The sequence below is a fragment of the Gorilla gorilla genome, chromosome 18, assembly GCF_029281585.2.
Source record: "Gorilla gorilla gorilla isolate KB3781 chromosome 18, NHGRI_mGorGor1-v2.1_pri, whole genome shotgun sequence".
Taxonomy (NCBI): domain Eukaryota; kingdom Metazoa; phylum Chordata; class Mammalia; order Primates; family Hominidae; genus Gorilla; species Gorilla gorilla.
Window position 1 is genome coordinate 13,200,574 of NC_073242.2, and position 15,336 is coordinate 13,215,909.

The window sequence follows — 15,336 nt, forward strand, 5'->3', positions numbered from 1 at the left end:
TATCCACACCTTCCCTTAGCCAAGTTCCTCACAGGAAGACGACGTCCCCATCCCCACGTGGGCCTCATTCTCTTAGCCAGTGATTGGTTTAGAAAGTGGTCATGTGACCCAACTCTGGCCAATGAGATTATGAGGGCTTACCGGGGGAGATTCTGGGAAAATTATGTGCTTTCCTGTAAGAAGAGACATTCTCTCTTTTTCTTGTAGGCATTCCTATGTTTGCGTGTCATGCTTGGAACTGCTGCAGCCACTTTGTGACAGACTGAGAATGAATCCAGCGCTAAAATCAGTCTAGCAAAAGGAGGAGAAACACCTGGGTCTCCATGATGTCACTGAGCAAGTGAATTGACCAGCTGTGAGGTCTGTACTATTTTTTAGGAATCTTCATGGGAGATAATACATATCTTTATTTTTAAGTAATATAGAGTTAGGGCTTTGGTGATTTTCAAATTAAAGTTTCCTGGACTTCGTATCTGACCTAACCTTATGAAGTGTCAAGGGTAGCATCTGTCTTAAATCAGATTCTCCAGGACATAGGCTCTGAGATGGAGATTTTCATGCAAGACGTTCCTCAGGGAGTAGCCTTGAGATCAACACTTGTTGGGGAGTGAAGGAAATGGGATCCAGCAAGAGAGAAGCTGAATGTGATGCAGCTGCAACGAAGGCCTCCACTCATACAGCAGCAAGCTCTGAAGCTGGGATGGCCCCAAGTCTTGTACTTTCTTGAGACAGCCACATGGGAGAGTCATGGGATGTGGCTTGTCCCCAGGTAGGTAGAGTGACTTTGGGAGGGGCAGTTCTTTTTGACTGAAGGCATTTTCTGGAGAGAGACCCTTAGGTGGGAGCTGTTAGCCACACACTTCCCAGTAGTTGGAGGTGAGTGTTGGTGGCTCACCTCAGCAGTGACTACAGCCTTATGAAGCAGGTGATAGTTAAGCTATGATTTAAAAAGATAAGGGGAGGATTGGGAAAATGGAGACCATTTCAAGGATAGGAAATAGTACTTGAAAAACCTAAAATTAACAAAGAGCATGAACTCAGAACTGAGAGGTGACAGAAAAGTGGCGATCCTTTTTCTCCCCACCCTAAGTCAGTTTCAGTTGGGTTTTCTGTCGCTTGCACCCAACAGGTCCTGATTGGTACACACAGGTTCTAGACGGCAGAGCCAAGATTTGAAGTCTGTTCTCTGTAACTCAAGAGTCCATGACCTTAATCGACATGCCATATTGTCTCTTGAGCTAAACAATATAACCCTGTATCTGAGTCACTTAAAGTGTTCTAGGCAAGATCTTCAGATGACTACACATTTGAAAATGAGGTTGTGTGAGTCAAAAGAGTTGAATCCCGTATATTTTTGTCCCCATATGTTTGCAAAGAAACTTTCATTTTACCTCTTCTAAATTCAGTTTCTGTTTATGAACCTTCCTTTGTCTCTCCCCTATGTGATGGGAGCCACAGGAAGGAGGAAAGGCGGGGCCGTGGAAACAGAAATAACAGGCACTCAGTCATAGCAGGAGTCCCATAAAGTAAGTCCTAAAGATCGAAAGAGATTATTTCATTCACTGTAAATCAGTCACTGGCAGGCAGGGCTTTTGTCACCGCGGAAGGCCAAATGTGCTTCTGAAGTGAGTTCATCACATAAAAGTAGCATCTGGAGAGCCATTGACATAATGTTGAGGGAAGCAAACAGCCTGGCTCCTGGGGCCCTGCCCCTGCAGCGAGTGTGTCACCAAGAGCTGCAGCATTTCCTGTAGGCTCATGAGCTGAGTGCCTCTTAAAGCAGCCATGCTCCCAGGTCAAAACAAATCAAGTTTTAACTGGGGAAAGAAAAAGCTGCCATCTTCAAGGTATACCATGCTCTGATATTTCCCCACCCCTGGGCTTTTGCACATGCTATGTTATCCACTTAGGCTGCTTTTCCTTCTCTTATGCCTGGAAAACTCCTGGTCATCCTTTAAGACCCAGCTCAAATATCACGTGCTTGTGAAGCATTCCCCATGCCTTGCAAGGATAATGCAGCCGTCCCCTCCTCAGGGCCTACTCAGCAATTTGCACGGACCCTTCCTACATCATGTTTCTGTCGTAGGTAAGACAATGTATTGTACTTCTTAGTGTTAGCATCAGATTCCCCTTTAGACTAAAGTTCTCCTTTAGGGGAGGAACATAGGCCATTTCTATCTACAGTCTCCTGGTGTCAGACATGTGATATGTACTCAGTAAGGGTTTGAAGGGTGAACACATGATTGCATGAGTGCGTGACAGAGAGAATGAGTGTGAGTGTGGATGAGTGAGTGTGTGTTACCTGAATGGTGAGTGAATGAGACAGTGAGTGAATGATGTGTGTGTAAATGAGAGTGAATGTGGGTCATTAGAAAGACAAATGATCACTGAGTAAATGAAAAGCAAGTCTAGAAGGGACATGAGACTTTGGAAGTCTGTCTTTTGAACTTTGAAGGGTTTAATTCCTTTGCAACCAAACTTGGGCATCTCCTGTACCCACCATTCACTGCATTGCTTAGCATAAGAAAGACAAAACTGATTACTTTCTCTAAGGGCTGGACAAGTTTGTTTCCAGGGGTAAAGCAGTAGGCAGGAGGTGCTGTAGTTGGAGAAAACCAAGAGGCTTGCGGATTTTGAGATAATAAAAATCCTGAAAATGCTCCTGAAGTCCTCAAAGTGATGGAAGATACACCATTACTCCTGGACTCGTTAATTCTTAAGCTTTTTTAAAAAATTTTTTTCTTTCAGTTTTTGGTTGTGGTGATGGGGGCAGAAGGGGTGGAATCTTTTACAATAGGATAAACACTATGGGCCTTTTCTCCAGAAAATATGTACAATCACACACAGACATGCACACATACATGCACAGTTGTGTGTGTAATTTTAGGGATTAATGGAATCTCTTGAATCCAACTACAAGATATGCAGACCCCATGTTTCGAACCCTTTGAGATTTCACGTGTCTATTTTAGCTTACCACCATATTCACAGGATGCATCAGAGAGCTTAACATATAATATTAGGACTTCACACATTTCTGTTGAATTGAGTTGAATTTTTGTTGAACTAGTTTCAATTGAAATTGCCCAACTTGAGAAATAGGGGCATGGACCCACTGACTTTCTCAAAATCTCATGTATCTTGGGAATGTTCAACTATACACAAGGTGGCTCCGGATATTGATTCTATACGGATAAAATGATTTTTCCAGCACTTTCCATCTTCAGCCCTCACCAGGACGTGTGAGTCTTTCCTTCCAAAAAGCATCATGGTGGAAAATATGAGAGTGTGAAGTATGATTCACATCTGGATGAGCAAACAGAGCTCTGTGTTGAAACAACTTAATTAATGGTGATGCCAAGCCCTTGGCCTTGTTTCCTCAGTGCCATATGCTGTGCAAATAACACCCAAGTCTCCACTCTGAGTGGGACACGTGAAACTCCGGTCTAGAAAGGGCAGCCTAGATTGGTGAAAAAAATTAACAGCTGAAGTGGAACAGAATTAAAATTTATCTTGAACCTGGCATTTAATGAAGGGTGTTTAATTTCATTAATAGAGCTTAGAGAATCTCTCCTGTTGAGAAGGACTTATATAAGGGCAAAATGAATAACTGTCCAACCGCTACAGAGGCAGAATGGTAAAAATTGAAAATGTCAGTAATTGGAGGTTTGGCCAGGGTGTGAGAAAATCGGTATTTTTATATACTGCTGGAAGGAGGGTGAAATGTGTAAATATTTTGGAGAGCTATTTGGTAATAATGATCCGAACAAACAAAAAGCATATAGTCTTTGACCCAAGTGTTCCAGTTTTGAAATGTTTTCCTACAAATGTTCTCATTCCTGTGCACAATGAAGATGTTCATTGTTTATAATAGCATGGACTGGAGACAATCTAAGTGTCCAAGAATCCAAGAATAGGGAATTGGCTAATTAATTAATCCATTCACTCAATGGTACCCATTTTGGCATTTGGGAAGGAGAAAATAGCTTAATATGCCCTGATAAGGAGTCATAGCCATGATATATTTTTTCAGTGGAAAAAAAGCATGGGACTTAAAGAATATTTCTAATGATAAGAACAGGGATGTGGAAATGCTTGGAATATCTGTGGAAGGCTGGGCATATGCACACACACATACTTTATAATAATAGATACTTCTAAAGAGAAGTTGGGGACGGTATCAGGGAAGTCATTAATACTTAATTTTAGTTATATATACTTTGTACTGTTTGGATTTTTACTACATGCATATATTAATTTTTTAAATTAAAACTTTTTTTAAATAGAAGAAATCCATTTTAAAAACAAGTAATCATTTCTTAGGTTTATTTGTTCATTTATTCACTTAAATACTTACTGAGCACATGCAAAGAGCTGACATTTGATGACCCAGTCTTCAAAAATGTAACCTGCTATTTGTGCGTTGAGGGTATTGAACAAAGTGATGTGCCTCTTACAGTGCTTCCCAACCATAACCACATGGCAAGTTTGTTTCGGGAAGGAGGGAGAAAGAAAAGGGTGAAATTCTTTGAGCCTCTGATGTTTTCCAGCCACTGTGCTGGGCACTGTCTATATACTTATCTAATCTGGTCTTCTCGTTACTGAATTCCTAGCACCTAGATCAGGGCTTGCATCTGATGAGCAAATGGATGATTGAATAAATAAATAAATAAAGGAGTGAATTGTGGTGCCTGGGCCCTCTGTCAAGAGGAAGCAAGTGGCCTGAGGAAGGGCAGACTCTCAGCTGAGCCCAAGACCCAGGCTCCCTGCTGGGTGCTGCTGAGAGGAGGACTTACACACTGGGCTTTTCTGGTGCTCCCTCTGGGGAAGAGTGTGTGCGTAATAACCACTCAGGGTTTTTGCCCAGGAAGCAGCAGACGGTGTGTCCCCAGGAGGCTTGTTTAATATTTTAATAGTATGCATTTTTAAAATATATCATCAGGGTACACTAGTCAGTTTCTCTTCACTTCTATTATATTTTTTGATACCTGAGGGTTTTGTCTGCTTTCTGGAACAGTTGCCTCTGTAAGAAAAAGTCTTACTTGTTCCAACAAATATTTACTAAAAACTTTAATTAAGAATATATTTGAGAGATCACTACTGACCCTTTCCTTCTTTAAGGAACAACTTCCCCCCACTAAGGATCTCAGTGTTCATGCCGTGTAACATGTTTGTTTCTTATAGACACAGTGGACCATGTAAGACATTGGGTTCTCTTTTTGCATCTGCCACTAGGAAGCTCAGAACCCAACTGTGCCATCTATTTCTAGCATAGTTTCCATTTTGTCTATGAAAGTGGTGCTTACCTGTTTTATACTATTCTACATGGCCTTTTTCTTAAATGTATTTTATCTTGTATTATATGACCCCTATAAAGACTTTGGAACAAGGTAAGCGTATTAGTTTCCAAGGAGTTCTGTAACAAGTTACCACTAACTAGGTAGCTTAAAATAACAGAAATTTATTCCTTCACAATTCTGGAGGACAGAAGTCTAAAATCAAGGTGTTTGGAAGGGTTGGTCATTTCTGGAGGTTCTGAGAGAGAATTCATGTCTCTTTCCTGGCTTCTGGTGGCTGTCAGCAATCCTTGGCATTCCTCAGCTTGTAGCTGCATCGCTCCAGTCTCTGCATCACTCTAGTCTCTGCCTCTGTCTTCATATAGCCTTCTACTCTGTGTGTCCTCATCATTTTTATCTCTTATAAGGACACCCATCATTGGATTTGGGGCCCACCCTAATCCAGGGAAATCTCATATCAAGAGCCTTAACTTAATTATACCTACAAAGGTGCTCATTCCAAATAACCTCATATTCTGAAGTTCGGACAGGGTGTCTTTTTTTTTTAGGGGGGTTGCACTATTTAACCCACTATAGAAGTAAATATGTAAGTACAGAAGTCAATTTAAAAAATAATAAAAGAGGCTGGGCATGGGGGCTCATGCCTATAATCTCAGCACTCTGGGAGGCCAAGGTGGGTGAATCACCTGAGGTCAGGAGTTCGAGACCAGCCTGGCCAGCACGGCAAAACCCTTTCTCTACTAAAAATACAAAAATTAGCTGAGTGTGGTGGTGGATGCCTGTAATCCCAGCTACTCTGGAGGCTGAGGCAGGAGAATCGCTTGAACCCTGGAGGCGGAGGTGGCAGTGAGCCAAGATCGCGCCACTTCACTCCAGCCTGGGTGACAGAGTGAGACTTTGTCTCAAAAAATAAAGTAAAAAATAAAAATAAAAATAATGAAAGTGATGTGTACCAGGCATGGGGAAACTAAGGTAGACCTCATGAGAGCACAGCCCCAAAGGAATTCACAATCACATGCAGGAGTCCTGGCCAGCAGAATCCACTCTACGTTGTTAGCAAGAACATATCATCACTTGGAGCTTTACTATTCTGCAACCCTTCTATTTGAAAAGATGCTGTATTGAGAGGGCCAGGACTGAAAGGACTCACCATGATTCAAAATTTCTCATGTTATAGCTGTAGATTAGAGCTCAGAGAAGGCAAGCAAGGCTGCACAGCAAAGTTGCAGAGTGTAGGTTTTCAGATCTGAGCCTGGGACTCTTCCTCCTATTCTTTCTCATCAGTAAAGAGGATAGAGACTCGGTTCACCAATCAATTAAAATGAAAGTCATCATTCCAAAGGCGGGGGTAAGAGAAACTGCAAATTAAAAGAGCTTTACATGAGAAGGAGGCAGAGGGCATGGGCTTAATGACCACAAATAAAAAGAAACAGCTGAGAAATGGGGCTCTCAGTTTCTGCTTTAGCTATCAGGATGCAGCCAAAAATGAAGATATGAACAGACTAAGCCCTTATCCCAAAGGGGAGAGGAGCAATGTCCATGTGGGTATCCCAGGATGCTCCATGCACGATCTCATTTAATCCTTCCCCTTAACATTTCTGGCAGGTACTTCTGTGATTCCTCCATCTCACAGGTGAGAAAACTGTAGCTTGGAATGGCTAAGTCATTTGGGTGAAGTTACATGGCCTATTAGATATGTGACCAAGGTTTGGCTCTGGTTCTTGGCTTACCTCTGGCCCTGCCTGGATTTTTAGCCCTGGATAACGCATTCTCCTAGTCTGGCCCTCAGTTTTCCCATCTGCAAATGCAAAGTGTGGATGGAATGACTCAGAATCTTCTGCTTCTTAAATTTACTGGTTTTCACAATGTGGGAAGTGTAGCTGACTGTTATAGACTGAATTCTGTCACCCAAAATTCATGTGGAACATAATCCCCTATGAACTGTATTTGGAGATAGGGCCTTTAGGGAGATAATTAAGGTTAACGGAGATATAAGGGTGGGAAATACAGTTGACTGTTACGGACTGAATTCTGTTCCCTCCAAATTCATGTTGAACGTAATCCCTTATGGACTGTATTTGGAGATAGGGCCTTTAAGGAGATAATTAAGGTTAAAGGAGGTTATAATGGTGGGGTCCTAATCCATAGGACTGGTGTCCTTATAATGAAAGGAAGAGACACTGAGTTCTGTCTGTCAGCCTTGTGAGGACACGTTGAGATGACTGCAAGCTGGGAAGAGAGCCTTCACCAGGAGCTGAATTTGCTGGTACTTTGATCTTGAACCTCCAGCCTCCAGAATTGTGACAAAATAAATTTCTGTTGTTGAAGCCACTCAGTCAGATATTTTGTTATGGCAGCCCAAGCTGAGGAATATACTGACCATCACTTGATTTTATGGATTCATGTATTGGAAGCACTGTCTAAAGGTGGATTGCAGAGGACTATTTGGATCAGATTCTGGATATGGGCCAGGGCAAGGTATTCTGGGTGGCCAAAGGATGGGGGTCATGAGGCCAAATGAGGGGACACAAGGCACCATAGCCATAAATAGCAATGCCCTTGACTTTTTTTTTTTTTTTTTTTTTGAGATGGAGTCTCGCTCTGTCGCCCAGGCTGGAGTGCAGTGGCTCGATCTCTGCTCACTGCAAGCTCCGCCTCCCGGGTTCACGCCATTCTCCTGCCTCAGCCTCCCCAGTAGCTGGGACTACAGGCACCCACCACCACGTCCGGCCAATTTTTTGTATTTTTAGTAGAGACGGGGTTTCGCCATGTTAGCCAGGATGGTCTTGATCTCCTGCCCTCGTGATCCGCCTGCCTCAGCCTCCCAAAGTGCTGGGATTACAGATGTGAGCCACCGTGCCTGGCCAGCAATGCCGTTGACATTTTTATCCAAGGGGTTTCCATGCTAGAGGGAGTCCCAGCACAAAAGGTTAAAATCTCCAAGGACTGGGATGGTGTCTGTCGTGTTTCTCATTGCCTAGCTCAGAGCCTGCCACAGAGCAGAATTTCAGCAAAATTCATTGACTGACTGGCTGGGCAAGCACTTACTAAACTGGTTTGAACTCTGGTTCTGTCTCGTAGGCAAGAGACTTTTTGATGCAAATGACACATCTATAAAATGGGTATCATGATAGCAGGACTGTTTAAGCCTCACACGTCGACTTTGGTGGTTGAGAGTCTGGGTTCTGAGGTTGGATGGCATGAGTTTAAATTTCACCTCTTGGACTTCTGAGCCATTAGATTTCAAGCAACGTCCCTGAACTTTTTGTGCCTCAGTTTACTTATCTTTAAAAAGGTGGTAATAATACCACCCCATGAGGTGCAGGGAGGGTAAAGTGAGATGCGAGTGCAATGTGCTTGGTGGGGGGTCTGGCACATAGTAAATGCTCAGTCAACAGTAAATGCCTTCTTCTCTTTAATATTCCTTCAAAGCTGCAGAGTGTGGCAGTAAGGGGCTTCCCTGCCAGTCCTACATTTAACGGAATCAGAGGGAATATTGCCCTCTTTCAGTCCCTGGATGCCTGCAGACTCGGGATTCCCCACTGCAGCCAGTAACCACCCTGCTGGATTGGGGCTGCTGGGCAACACCTTTTTTTATAAAAACAGAAAAGAAAGGTTTTTCTTAGATGGGCTCACTTGCTGAAGAACTCTCAGAAATCCATTAACTCTAGTATTACTAAACATCTGAATGCAATTTGCAGGCTATAATAACATCTCTTGAGTTAGCAAATGTTTATGCCTCTCTATAATTTTCCATATGAAAATAGACTTGTCATACTAACGTGGTGGGCCAGCTGCCTCTATAATATCATTAATAGGCAGGAAGGATTGTAGCTCCTACAGTCTGATGGGCTTGAGATGCATTTCTATTCCAGAGTGGGCTCAAGGACGGATGGAGTTTCAGCTCTGGGGTCTACTTCATATGTGTCGCTTAACAGGTAGAAAATACATGACGTTAGAATAAAGGAATTAGGAGACACCAGGCCTGCTGTCATCTGTCAGGGAAATGAGTGAGTAGAACAAACATTTTTAGAGTCCCTGCTTTGTGCCAAGCAATAGGCTGGGCTTCAAATATATTTCAGTTGTATTCTAACTTGGGTGTACATGTCAAGGTCCCCCATGGAGATTATCATAAATACAGATTCCTGGGCCTCACCCCATACTTGCTGAATTAGAATCCCTGTGGGTAGTGCCTGAACATCTGAATTTTTAATGCATTTCTTTGACCACCTAGTGGTTTCCATGCATTTCAGGGTTTGGGGGGGCTAAATCCTTATAGCACAGAGGAAAATGAAACTATATTTCAGGGAAAATATTCCTTTTACGTAACAGATATGGATCATTTAAGCTTCCCCTAAAAGGTTTATTTCCTTTTCAAATAATTGGATAATTTAGATCCTCCACCCAAACCAGCCTCCTAATTGAGTTGTCTGGTACATCAATTCAGCAAATATTTTCCGAGTGCCTACTAAGTGCACACGCGTTTGGGAATGAAATATTAGAAAGACAGAGGCACTACACTGTTCCTGTGGAGGTTAGTTTCTAGTGGAAGAGCTGAGCATGAGCACAGGTGACTATAACAGAGTATAAATATTACAGCAAATTGTGAAGTGGGAACCCTGAGAAGAGCTACTGACTTACATCAAGAGGGAATGGTAACTCAGCTGAGATGAGAGAAACAGCAGAAGCCAGCCACGGGAAGGAAGTAGAGTGTGTGCTGGGCAGAGAGAACACCACAAGGCTGAGTCCTGGGGCTAGAAGGGGCTTGGAGAGGCAGAAGGACTCCAGAAGTTTCTGCCTGGCTGCAGTGTAGAATGAGAGGTAGAAAATGCGGAAAAATGAGATCAGGCTGGAGAGGGCAGTTGTGTGCCGTGCTGTGGAGTGGAGACTATCCTGAGGGCAGTGGTGAGCCATCGGAGGGGTAATGCAAGGGCATAACACCGTCATATTCACGTAAAGATCATTCTGGCTGCTACATAAGACGCAAAGTAGAGGCAGGGAGTGGACCTTAGGGCTGGAAGACCAGTTGGGAGAATGTTGCTGTTGTTCGGGTGAAAGGGGATGGTCGTTTGGACCAAGAGATTGGTAGTAGAGTTGGGGTCCAGTTGACAGGCTCAAGACTCTGTCCAAAGAGTGATTGGTTACCAGACAACCTAGAGAGTTATTAGGGTGCAGAATAAACAATTCGTCCCGAAGTCCAGCCCCAAGGAAATTACTATTACTACTACTTATTTGAGTTATTTATTTATTTATAGTTTGCTTTATGTTCTGGGATACATGTGCAGAACGTGCAGGTTTGTTACATACGTATACGTGTGCCATGGTGGTTTGCTGCACCTATCAACCCATCATCTAGGTATTTGTCCTAATGCTCTCCCTCCCCTTGCTGCCCACCTCCTGACAGGCCCCCTTGCCCCCCACCTCCGGACAGGCCCCAGTGTGTGATGTTCCCCTCTCTGCATCCGTGTGTTCTCATTGTTCAACTCCCACTTATGAGTGAGAACATACGGTGTTTGGTTTTCTGTTCCTGTGTTAGTTTGCTGAGAGTGACGGCTTCCAGCTTCATCCATGTCCCTGCAAAGGACATTAACTCATTCTTTTTTTATGGCTGCATAGTATTCCAGTAGTTCTTCTTACTATTACTTCTTTTCAGATGGAGTCTTGCTCTGTCACCCAGGCTGGAGTGCAGTGGTGCGATCTTGGCTCATTGCAACCTCCACCTCCCAGGTTCAAGCGATTCACCTGCCTCAGCCTCCTGAGTAGCTGGGATTACAGGCATGCACCACCACACCTGGCTAATTTTTGTATTTTTAGTAGAGAGAGGGTTTTACCACGTTGGCCACGCTGGTCTCTAACTCCTGACCTCAAGCGATCCACCCGCGTTGGCCTCCCAAAGTGCTGAGTGAGAGTGGCTACACAATATGCTATTGTCTGGATGCACCATAATTTATTGAAACAGTCCTTATTGCTGGACATTGAAGTTGTTCATATACATTTTTACCATTATTAAGGATGCTAGTTATAATAGTTTGACTTAAAGCTTTTCCCATATTTTAGACCTTTTTAAGAATAATTATTAGAGAATACTAGAGGATTTTCCAAAGAGAGGTAGCCCCAAAGGAAGACTCAGCACTGACTTCACTGGACAGGTGCTTTCTCCTTTCTGGTCAGTTTCCTTATCTGTGAAATGGGCTGTACGTGTGATGATCTCTATCACTATCATCCTCTGAGTCTGCTCTGACTTTGAGCAGAGGGCAACTGCCCACCCTGACTCTGAGCTGAGCCTCTTGGGTGGTCATCCCAGCTAATCCTCTACTGCTTTGAAGGGAGCACCAATGGAGGAGAGCCTTTCTGGGATTCAAAATAGCAGCATGGTTGCTAGCATGGGCTCGAACTCAGATAGGCATGGATCTGAATCCACTTACTAGCTGTAAACCTGGGTCAGGCTATTTATTCTCTGCATGCCTCTGTTTTCTCATCTGTAAAATGGTGATAATGATAGGGTATAGCTTATTGGGTTATAACAAGGACTAATGAGATAGAGCATGTGAGGCATTTGGCTGATCTTAAGCAGCAAGAGAATATTCAGCCTTCTTACTACTTTTCTATTCTTAGAGATCCTACGATTTTAAGTGGGAGAGTCAGTATGGTGTTGTATTGAAGAGTGTATACCCTGGGGCCTGATTGTCTGGGTTCCATCTATCATCGTTCTACAACTGCTAGTTCTATGACCTTGGACAACTTCTCTGAGCCTCAGTTTCCTCATTTGTGAAATGAAGATAATACTATGCCCATATTAAAGGGTTGCCGTGAGTATGTAAATGAATTAATCTATGTGAAGGAACTGAGAACACTGCATGGCACATGGTGAATGCCGGAGGAGTGTTAAAAAAGAATGTACATTTTATCCAGCTAATATGGAAGTCACCTCTGTAACCGCTAGTCTTTGTTGAGGGCCCACCACGTGTCAGGCATATCTCAGGACACCTCACACGTGCAGTACTCACAGCTCCCACAGCAATGAGTCAAGGCAGAAATGATGATTCATCCTACTTTACAGACTGGGAAGGTGAGGTTCAGGGTGGCTCCCTGACGTGCCTGAGGTGCTGGTTTCCGCAGGAAGAGTTCTGTCTCCTTACACACTCCATGCCCTGCCTACAACATCATGCAGTATGATCTTGATTATTTTGGACCATTGACTATGAAGGCAATTGGAAAGCTGCAAGAAAAATGGTGTCCTTGAAGCTGTGATGAAAAATGATCACTTTTCACAGTCCAAAGAGCTTCTAATTAAATTACTAGCTCCCTTTGCCCAAGGTTGGCCCAAAGATTATTGACTTGATAGGGCACCCTTTCTGATGGAGGGTCACTTTTAGGCTTGGAATCTGTTATATTTTTTTGAATCAGATCCAATGGTCTGATTTGCTGTCATGACCCTCCTAATAAATGAGCTGGTTTACTCAATTTCCCATGAGGTTGCCAGGATTGGGATAAGGGAGGAATTACAAAATGAGTCTCTGTCTCCTATGAAGTTAAAGTTGAGTTCCTTGATATGACTTTCCTAAACATAGGCAAGACAGCAAGAGGGATGCAGACAGGTGGAAACAAGGAAAGATGAGAGAGGGACAGGGAGAAGAGACATTGTGACATTGCTTATGATCATTTGAGTTTTTGTGTTTTTTTTTTTCAAATTTGCAACTGAAAAGTTCCAGATGAAGTTGTCAATAAGGTAAAGAGTATGGAAAGTTTTTGTAGCTGGAGGTCTAGGTAGGAGAAGCATTTCATAATTAATGAGCTCAAAGCAGCCGCTCATTTGCCTGTCTCTATTTCAGCAAAAGTTAAGGCTGAAAATTAAGCAGATGAATGAATAAATAATTAGGTCAGCAGATGCCATGCAAAGAGTGCAGCTTTGGAGTTAGGCAGTTTGGAGGTGGGGGTTCAAATCCCAGCTATGTCACTTACCAGCTGTGTGGCACTGGACAAGTGTTTGCTTACATTTTCTCCTTTACAATCTGCAGATGTTAATGTCAATTATTATGGGTTGTTTTGAGAACTGCACAAGTTAATGTGAACGACATGCATGGCATAGGACTTCCCACACAAGAGGTGAGCAGTAAATGTTAATAAATATCGAGGGTTGTGCAGACTTCCAGGTCCTAGTTTTAAAATGCAAGAATGGAACCAGACGTTCTCTAAAGGCTGCACATGTTTCATAACTCCAGAGCCTCCTAACACAATGACTTTCTGAAATATTTGTACAAAGGTGGAGAGCCTATTTGTCTCCTGCCTGCCCATCCTCTAACCATTTCTCCATCTAACCATTTCTCCATCATCTGCCAGGCTAGGGTCTGGGGCTGAAAGGTCAGAGAATGGCTCTTTTTGCCCAAAGCAATGATGAGCAAACCTGTTCAGGAGGAGAGAACATCCCTGGTTAACTATTATTTGTCCCTCAGGACCCAGCTCACACCTCAGTGCTTGAAGGCATGGTTCACAGACCAACAGCATCAGCATCACCTCCAAGCTTGTTATAATTGCAGCATCTCAGCCCAGCCCAGACCTTTGAGTCAGAATCTGCATGTTAACAAGTCCCTGGAGATGCGTGCACACATTGACAGTGGAGAAGCAGTGCCCCAAGCCCTTGGCAGGGTCAAGCCCCCTCCTTTATTAAATTCTCAGTGATCCTTGCATCTCTTTTGTGGCATTCCTCTCTCTTGTAAACTGTTAACTATTGCTTGTATCTCTTGCTTGATTTCTGACTTTCCCTACTAGACAGTTGACTCCCCCAAACAATGTACACATTTATGTTGTTCACATCTATATTGTTCACATCTATATCCCTAGATTGTCGTGTAGTTCCTAGAACACAAAAGGAGTCACTTCATTAGTGTTGTAAAATGAATGAATGAATGAAGAAATGATGGGGATTGAGCTTCTTGAAGGAAGAGAGTTATTCATGCTCGAGAGCTTCTCAGTCTTCATAAGTGGGTAAAGAGTAGCTGCTAAGACAAAAATAAAAAGGGTCAAAAAGTCAGTGCTGCAGGCCGGGCACAGTGGCTCACGCCTATAATCCCAGCACTTTGGGAGGCCAAGGTGGGTGGATCATTTGAGGTCAGGAGTTTGAGACCAGCTTGGCCAACATGGTGAAACCCCGTGTCTACTGAAAATACAAAAACTAGCTGGGCATGGTGGCACATGCCTGTAGTTCTAGCTACCTGGGAAGCTGAGGCAGGAAAATCGCTTGAACCTGGGATGCAGAGGTTGCAGTGAACCAACATTGCGCCACTGTACTCCAACCTGGGCAACAGGGCGAGACTCTGTCTCAAAAAAAAAAATAGGTCAGTGCAGCTTGTAGTCCCAGCTACTCAGGAAGGTGATGTGGGAGGATCTCTGAGGCCAGGAGTTCGAGGCCAGTCTGGGCAGCAGAGCAAGACGCCATCTCCAGAAAAAGAAAAAAAAAGTCGAGCCCATCTGAGCCCCAACACATGCATTGCTAAGACCCTGGAGAGTCTGTCTGAGCTTTATGTGAGTGTTACTAACATAAAATAGAGGGAAGAAACAAAATAGAGGAAGAAACAAAAATAGAGGGAAGAGAACCCCCCAAATTGTAGGAAAAGTGTATTTGTTGAGTTTGGCTGAGGAAGGATCATGTGGTGGCAATACCATGGGCCTAGAGAAAGAGGAGACCAGATTTTGTGAGATTTGGAGCACATCCCTTGCTCTGAGTCTCTCACTGTCAAAACGCAAATACAAATCTGCAATGCCCCGCAACTTCACATGGCAGTTGTGAGGATTAGCATTCAATGGCAATTCTCAAGACATATTGCACTGTCCAGCAATAAAAAAAGAATAAAGTACTGATTCACGTACAATGTGGATAAACCTCAAAAACATAATGCTAAGTGAAAGAAAACAGGCACAAAAAGCCACCTGTGGAAGGATTCCATTTATATGAAATGTACAGAATAAATAAATTCATAGAGACAGAAAGTAGATTAGTGGTTTCAGGGGAGAAAGGAAGGGGAGGTGACTGCTTAATGGG

The 15,336-nt window shown here is 43.4% G+C and overlaps 1 long non-coding RNA gene across 5 annotated transcripts in view; it reads left to right on the top strand.

The window, feature by feature from the left end:
• The window catches only part of LOC134757488 (uncharacterized), a 439,709-nt gene that overhangs the window by 200,647 nt on the left and 223,726 nt on the right, over nucleotides 1-15,336 (top strand). For all 5 annotated transcript variants that reach the window (XR_010131494.1, XR_010131492.1, XR_010131491.1 and 2 more), the window contains one exon: nucleotides 208-360. This is a non-coding gene — a long non-coding RNA (uncharacterized lncRNA). The remainder of the gene's footprint in view (nucleotides 1-207; nucleotides 361-15,336) is intronic.